The sequence below is a fragment of the Scyliorhinus canicula genome, chromosome 6, assembly GCF_902713615.1.
Source record: "Scyliorhinus canicula chromosome 6, sScyCan1.1, whole genome shotgun sequence".
Taxonomy (NCBI): Eukaryota; Metazoa; Chordata; class Chondrichthyes; order Carcharhiniformes; family Scyliorhinidae; genus Scyliorhinus; species Scyliorhinus canicula.
In genome coordinates, this window is record NC_052151.1 from 224,818,627 (window position 1) to 224,827,060 (window position 8,434).

Here is an 8,434-nt window from a genome sequence, read left to right on the forward strand (position 1 = left end):
GTGGGAATAGTTTGGGGATTGATACAGGGCTATGGGGGGGGGGGGAGAGCGGGTCCGTGGGGAATAGTTTGGGGATTGATACAGGGCTATGGGGAGAGAGTGGGGATTAGTTTGGGGATTGGTGCAGGGCTATGGGGAGAGAGTGGGGCAGTGGGATTAGTTTGGGGATTGATGGAGGGCTATGGGGAGAGAGTGGGATTAGTTTGGGGATTGATGGAGGGCTATGGGGAGAGAGTGGGGCAGTGGGATTAGTTTGGGGATTGATGCAGGGCTATGGGGGGAGAGCGGGTCCGTGGGATTAGTTTGGGGATTGATACAGTGCTATGGGGAGAGAGAGGGGAATGGGAATAGTTTGGGGATTGATACAGGGCTATGGGGAGCGAGTGGGGCAATGGGATTAGTTTGGGGATTGATACAGGGCTATGGGGAGAGAGTGGGATTAGTTTGGGGATTGATACAGGGCTATGGGGAGAGAGTGGGGCAGTGGGATTAGTTTGGGGATTGATACAGAGCTATGGGAAGAGAGCAGGGCAGTGGGAATAGTTTGGGGATTGATACAGGGCTATGGGGAGAGAGTGGGGCAGTGGGATTAGTTTGGGGATTGATGCAGGGCTATGGGGACAGTGCGGGGCAGTGGGATTAGTTTGGGGATTGATACAGGGCTATGGGGAGAGAGTGGGGCAGTGGGATTAGTTTGGGGATTGATACAGGGCTATGGGAAGAGAGCAGGGCAGTGGGAATAGTTTGGGGATTGATACAGGGCTATGGGGAGAGAGCGGGGCAGTGGGATAAGTTTGGGATTGATACAGGGCTACGGGGAGAGAGTGGGGCAGTAGGATTAGTTTGGGGATTGATACAGGGCTATGGGGCAGAGAGATTAGTTTGGGGATTGATACAGGGCTGTGGGGAGCGAGTGGGGCATGGGATTAGTTTGGGGATTGATACAGGGCTATGGGGAGAGAGCGGGGCAGTGGGATAAGTTTTGGATTGATACAGGGCTATGAGGAGAGAGTGGGACAGTGGGATTAGTTTGGGGATTGATACAGGGCTACGGGGAGAGAGTGGGGTAGTGGGATTAGTTTGGGGATTGATACAGGCCTGAGGGGCAGAGAGATTAGTTTGGGATTGATACAGGGCTGTGGGGCAGAGAGATTAGTTTGGGGATTGATACAGTGCTATGGGGAGAGAGAGGGGAATGGGAATAGTTTGGGGATTGATACAGGGCGGTGGGGAGAGAGTGGGGCAGTGGGATTAGTTTGGGGATTGATACAGGGCTATGGGAAGAGAGCGGGGCAGTGGAAATAGTTTGGGGATTGATACAGGGCTATGGGGACAGAGCGGGGCAGTAGGATTAGTTTGGGGATTGATACAGGGCTATGTGGAGAGAGTGGGGCAGTGGGATTAGTTTGGGGATTGATACAGGGCTATGGGGAGAGAGTGGGGCAGTGGGATTAGTTTGGGGATTGATACAGGGCTATGGGGAGAGAGTGGGATTAGTTTGGGGATTGATGCAGGGCTATGGGGAGAGAGTGGGGCAGTGGGATTAGTTTGGGGATTGATACAGGGCTATGGGGAGAGAGTGGGGCAGTGGGATTAGTTTGGGAGTGATACAGGGTGATGGGGTGAGAGTGGGGCAGTGGGATTAGTTTGGGGATTGATATAGGGCTATGGGGAGAGAGTGGGGCAGTGGGATTAGTTTGGGGATTGATATAGGGCTATGGGGAGAGAGTGGGGCAGTGGGATTAGTTTGGGATTGATACAGGGTGATGGGGTGAGAGTGGGGCAGTGGGATTAGTTTGGGGATTGATACAGGGCTATGGGGAGAGAGTGGGGCAGTGCGATTAGTTTGGGGATTGATACAGGGCTATGGGGAGAGAGCGGGGCAGTGGGAATAGTTTGGGGATTGATACAGGGCTATGGGGAGAGAGTGGGATTAGTTTGGGGATTGATGCAGGGCTATGGGGAGAGAGTGGGGCAATGGGATTAGTTTGGGGATTGATACAGGGCTATGGGGAGAGAGTGGGGCAGTGGGATTAGTTTGGGGATTGATACAGGGCTATGGGGAGAGAGTGGGGCAGTGGGATTAGTTTGGGGATTGATAGAGGTCTATGGGGAGAGAGTGGGAAATGGGATTAGTTTGGGGATTGATGCAGGGCTATGGGGGGAGAGCGGGTCTGTGGGAATAGTTTGGGGATTGATTCAGGGCTTTGGGGAGAGATTGGGATTAGTTTGGGGATTGATACAGGGCTATGGGGAGAGAGTGGGGCAGTGGGATTAGTTTGGGGATTGATAGAGGTCTATGGGGAGAGAGTGGGAAATGGGATTAGTTTGGGGATTGATACAGGGCTATGGGGAGAGAGTGGGGCAGTGGGAATAGTTTGGGGATTGATACAGGGCTATGGGGGGGGAGAGCGGGTCCGTGGGAATAGTTTGGGGATTGATACAGGGCTATGGGGAGAGAGTGGGATTAGTTTGGGGATTGGTGCAGGGCTATGGGGAGAGAGTGGGGCAGTGGGATTAGTTTGGGGATTGATACAGGGCTATGGGGAGAGAGTGGGATTAGTATGGGGATTGATACAGGGCTATGGGGAGAGAGTGGGGCAGTGGGATTAGTTTGGGGATTGATACAGGGCTATGGGGAGAGAGCGGGGCAGTGGGAATAGTTTGGGGATTGATGGAGGGCTATGGGGAGAGAGTGGGATTAGTTTGGGGATTGATGGAGGGCTATGGGGAGAGAGTGGGGCAGTGGGATTAGTTTGGGGATTGATGCAGGGCTATGGGGGGAGAGCGGGTCCGTGGGATTAGTTTGGGGATTGATACAGGGCTATGGGGAGAGAGTGGGATTAGTTTGGGGATTGATGCAGGGCTATGGGGGGAGAGTGGGATTAGTTTGGGGATTGATACAGGGCTATGGGGACAGTGCGGGGCAGTGGGATTAGTTTGGGGATTGATACAGGGCTATGGGGAGAGAGTGGGGCAGTGGGATTAGTTTGGGGATTGATGCAGGGCTATGGGGAGAGAGTGGGATTAGTTTGGGGATTGATACAGGGCTATGGGGAGAGAGTGGGGCAGTGGGATTAGTTTGGGGATTGATAGAGGTCTATGGGGAGAGAGTGGGAAATGGGATTAGTTTGGGGATTGATACAGGGCTATGGGGAGAGAGTGGGGCAGTGGGAATAGTTTGGGGATTGATACAGGGCTATGGGGGGGGGGAGAGCGGGTCCGTGGGAATAGTTTGGGGATTGATACAGGGCTATGGGGAGAGAGTGGGATTAGTTTGGGGATTGGTGCAGGGCTATGGGGAGAGAGTGGGGCAGTGGGATTAGTTTGGGGATTGATACAGGGCTATGGGGAGAGAGTGGGATTAGTATGGGGATTGATACAGGGCTATGGGGAGAGAGTGGGGCAGTGGGATTAGTTTGGGGATTGATACAGGGCTATGGGGAGAGAGTGGGGCAGTGGGATTAGTTTGGGGATTGATACAGGGCTATGGGGAGAGAGCGGGGCAGTGGGAATAGTTTGGGGATTGATGCAGGGCTATGGGGAGAGAGTGGGATTAGTTTGGGGATTGATGCAGGGCTATGGGGAGAGAGCGGGATTAGAGTGGGCAGGTTTGTTGGATTAACCATGATTTAGGAATGCTCTCTCATTGCCCTGTTCGTCTAATTCACATTTTCCGCTGCTTGCTGGAAATGTCAGCCATGGTTAACAAGACGCTCACCTCCCGTAATCAGTAGATCCAACTTCCAAATTTCACGTTAAAGGTTTATTAATATTAAATGCAGGTGGATAGACGGGCGCATTTTGAACTATCGCTGAATAATATATTCCAGCAAATAGTTCTGAAGAAAGTGTGGGATTGTTAATAATTTCCCGATGAAGCACAGAGCCTATAAATGGAGCCGGTGGTGAATAAAGAACTTTTGACATCCAAATACCCAATCCCTCACTATCCTCATCTTCCTCACTGTCCCTCACTATCATCGGTGTCCCTCACTGTCCTCCATTGATCGGACACCCGCGTTTGAGAAACGTCGAGCATGGAGTCTTACCTCATCAACACACACACACACTTACTCCTGTATAATATACAGGTGATAATTAACATATAATCTCTCCACTATTACATTAACTATGATCTGCTCTCACTCACACTATCTTTCCTTCAGTCTGTCCTCTAGCTTTCTCCTCAACTTCTCACCCCACAAGGCTCAGCATCAATGTCTTATATAGTTGTCCATCTAGCTCCCTCTGGTGGTTGATTTGGACATAACATTACACCTTATAGTTCTATACATTTATGATAATGTCACACATGGAGATTCAGACCATCAGAAATCCACCTGCCGACGTTACAGACCACACACGCAAACACAGTTTACTGCAAGCCGATTAAGCTGAACAACGTCCTGCATTTCCCTGGAACCGGGTGCGTCCTGCATCATTTGGTGGACACCGGCGTACTGAACGTTGGTCTCTCAGAGTTGGGATTGATGACCACCACCACAGGCTGGAATCACACGGGAGACACGGATATCAACAACTGAAGACAAATGGTTGACACTGAATGAACGAACGTACAGATATTCAGGTGTGCCAGAGGGTCTGAGTGTGGACAACATTTGTCTGTGTCTTAGCGTGAGTTTGTGCGAGTGACTTTGTGTGTGTGTTTGTGAGTGTGTATGTGTGAGTCCATACGGGTGTGTGTGACTGTGTGTTTGAGTGTGTACAAGTGTGTGTGCGTAAGCGTCTGTGAGTCCTTTAGCAGGAATGCGGGATTGTGTGTGTGTGGGATTGTGTGTGTGCACGGGGGTATGTGTGTGTGGGAGTGTGTGTGCGCGGGAGTCTGTGAGTGCGTGTGGGAGTGTGTGTATGCACGGGGGTGTGTGTGATTGTGTGTATGCACGGGAGTATGTGTGTGTGCAGGAGTATGTGTGCGTGGGAATGTGTGTGTGTGGGAGTGTGTGTACACGTGGGAGTGTGTGTGTGCACGGGAGTATGTTTGTGTGTGCGGGAGTGTGTGTGTTTGCGTGGGAGTGTGTGTGCACGTGGGAGTGTGTGTGTGGAAGAGTGTGTGTGAGTGTGTGCGGGAGTGTGTGTGCGCACGGGGGTGTGTGTGTGGAAGAGTGTGTGTGAGTGTGTGCGGGAGTGTGTGTGAGTGTGTGCGGGAGTGTGTGCGAGTGTGTGTGTGTGCGGGGAGTGTGTGCGAGTGTGTGTGTGTGTGCATGGGAGTGTGTGTGTGCGTGCGCGGGAATGTGTGTGTGTGCGCGCGTGGGAGTGTGTGCATGCGGGAGTGTGTGTGTACGTGAGAGTCTGTGCGCATGCGGGAGTGTGTGCGCGCAGGAATGTGTGCGTGCGGGAGTGTGTGTGTGTATACATGGGAGTGTGTGTATGTGTGCACAGGAGTGTGTGTGTGAGTGGGAGTGCATGTGTGTGTGTGTGTGCACGTGAGAGTGTGTGTGCGTGCGAGAGTGTGTGTGTGCGCGGGAGTATCCGTGTGCGTGGGAGTGCATGTGAGTGTACATGGGAGTGTGTGTGTGTGTGCGTGCACAGGAGTGTGTGTGCATGTGGGAGTGTATGTGTGTGTATGTGTGGGAGTGTGCGCGGGAGTGTGTGCGTCCACGGGATTGTCTGTGCATGCGGGAGTGTGTCTGTATGCGGGAGTGTGTGTGCATGTGGGATTACGTGTGCGCTGGAATGTTTGAGCATGTGGGAGTGTGTGTGCGCATGCGGGAGCGTGTACAAGGGAGAGTGTGTTTGTGTGCGCGGCTGTGTGTGTGTGCATGGGAGTCTGTGTGTATGCGTGGGAGTGTGCATGTGCATGGGAGTGTGTGCGCATGGGTGTGTGTGCACGTGAGTGTGTGTGTGCATGCGGGAGTGTGTGTGTGCATGCGGGAGTGTGTGTGTGTGCATGGGAGTGTGCGCGTGCACTGGATGTGTGTGTGTGTGTGCACGGGGTGTGTGTGTGTCTGCACAGGGGTGTGAGTGTGTGCCAGGGGTGTGTGTGCATGGGAGTGCGTGTACGTACGTGGGAACGTGTGCACGCGCTGGAATGTGTGCATGTGCGGGACTGTATGCATGTGTGTTGGAGTGTGTGCGCGGGAGTGTGTGCACGGGAGTGTGTGTGTGTGGGAGTGTGTGTGCACGCAGGAGTGCATGTGTGTGTGCGCGGGAGTGTGTGTGTCTGCACAGGGGTGTGAGTGTGTGCCAGGGGTATGTGTGCATGGGAGTGCGTGTGTACGCAAGAATGTGTGTGCGCGCTGGAGTGTGTGCATGTGCGGAGTGTGTGCATGCGTGTGGGAGTGTGTGCACGGGAGTGTGTGTGTGTGCGCGCGTGTGTGTGTGTGTGTGTGTGTGCGCGCTCATGGGAGTGTGTGTGCGCGCAGGAGTGCATGTGTCTGTGTGTGTGCATGGGAGTGTGTGTGCGCATTGGAGTGTGTGTGTGCGTGCAGGTGTGTGTGTGTGCGTGTGGGGAGTGTGTGTGCGGGAGTGTGTGGGAGTGTGTATGTGCGCGCAATGTGTGTGCGCGGGAATGTGTCTGTGTGTGCGCATGCAGGAGTGTGTGTTGTGTGTGGGAGTGTGTGTGCACGCGGGCGAGACTGAGTGAATGTGACAAAATGAGTGTGGAACATACCATGTTGGTGCTGGGGGTGTAATGGGACAGACCATGTTGGTGCTGGGGGTGCAGTGGGACATACCATGTTGGTGCTGGGGGTGTAGTGGGACATACCATGTTGGTGCTGGGGGTGTAATGGGACAGACCATGTTGGTGCCGGGGGTGTAATGGGACATACCATGTTGGTGCTGGGGGTGTAGTGGGACATACCATGTTGGTGCTGGGGGTGCAGTGGGACATACCATGTTGGTGCCGGGGGTGTAATGGGACATACCATGTTGGTGCTGGGGGTGTAGTGGGACATACCATGTTGGTGCTGGGGGTGCAGTGGGACAGACCATGTTGGTGCTGGGGGTGCAGTGGGACATACCATGTTGGTGCTGGGGGTGTAATGGGACTTACCATGTTGGTGCCGGGGGTGTAATGGTACATACCATGTTGGTGCTGGGGGAGCAGTGGGACATACCATGTTGGTGATGGGGGTGCAGTGGGACAGACTATGTTAGTGCTGGGGATGCAGTGGGACAGACTATGTTAGTGCTGGGGGTGCAGTGGGACATACCATGTTGGTGCTGGGGGTGTAATGGTACATACCATGTTGGTGCTGGGGGAGCATTGGGACATACCATGTTAGTGCTGGGGGTGCAGTGGGACAGACCATGTTGGTGCTGGGGGTGTAATGGGACAGACCATGTTGGTGCCGGGGGTGTAATGGGACATACCATGTTGGTGCTGGGGGTGTAGTGGGACATACCATGTTGGTGCTGGGGGTGCAGTGGGACATACCATGTTGGTGCTGGGGGTGCAGTGGGACATACCATGTTGGTGCCGGGGGTGTAGTGGGACATACCATGTTGGTGCTGGGGGTGTAATGGGACATACCATGTTGGTGCTGGGGGTGCAGTACCGTAGCCCCTTACAGCAGAAGACAGAGATGACAATATTGAGAACCAGACCACACACGATGAAGAACAGCAGAATTGACTTCATCGCACGCAACAGATTCTGGTCAAAACAGAGAACAACAGAGTTAGTAACGCTGGAACATTGACAAGCAGATCGCTGCAGTGAAACCATCTGACTGAAACATCTGTGTAATCTCTCACCGCCCCCTCCTCAAATCACAGGATAATCACAGACAGAAACAGAACATTAACCATCACAGCCAATCCCTCCCAACAACACTCACTCCCAGCCTATCAATGCATCCATTCCAACATCCATTCTGTACAAATCACTCCTCCAGCCCCCACAACCCTCCCTATCTCTGTAACCTCCTCCAGCCCCTACACCCCTCCCTATCTCTGTAACCTCCTCCAGCCCCTACAACCCTCCCTATCTCTGTAACCTCCTCCAGCACCGACAACCCTCCCTATCTCTGCAACCTCCTCCAGCCCCCACAACCCTCCCTATCTCTGTACCCTCCTCCAGCCCCTACACCCCCTCCCTATCTCTGTAACCTCCTCCAGCCCCTACAACCCTCCCTATCTCTGTAACCTCCTCCAGCCCCTACACCCCTCCCTATCTCTGTAACCTCCTCCATCCCCACAACCCTCCCTATCTCTGTAACCTCCTCCAGCCCCTACACCTCCCTATCTCTGTAACCTCCTCCAGCCCCTACACCCCTCCCTATCTCTGTAACCTCCTCCAGCCCCTACAACCCTCCCTATCTCTGTAACCTCCTCCAGCACCGACAACCCTCCCTATCTCTGCAACCTCCTCCAGCCCCTACACCCCTCCCTATCTCTGTAACCTCCTCCAGCCCCTACAACCCTCCCTATCTCTGTAACCTCCTCCAGCACCGACAACCCTCCCTAT

At 53.7% G+C, this 8,434-nt stretch overlaps 1 long non-coding RNA gene across 1 annotated transcript; it reads right to left on the reverse strand.

The window, feature by feature from the left end:
• Positions 1–3,751: 3,751 nt before the first annotated feature.
• Positions 3,752–7,626, reverse strand: LOC119967903. Its single transcript, XR_005461095.1, has 2 exons — positions 7,499–7,626; positions 3,752–4,510 (listed from the first exon to the last, which is right to left on the reverse strand). It is a non-coding gene; the product is annotated as an uncharacterized LOC119967903 (long non-coding RNA).
• Positions 7,627–8,434: the final 808 nt, after the last annotated feature.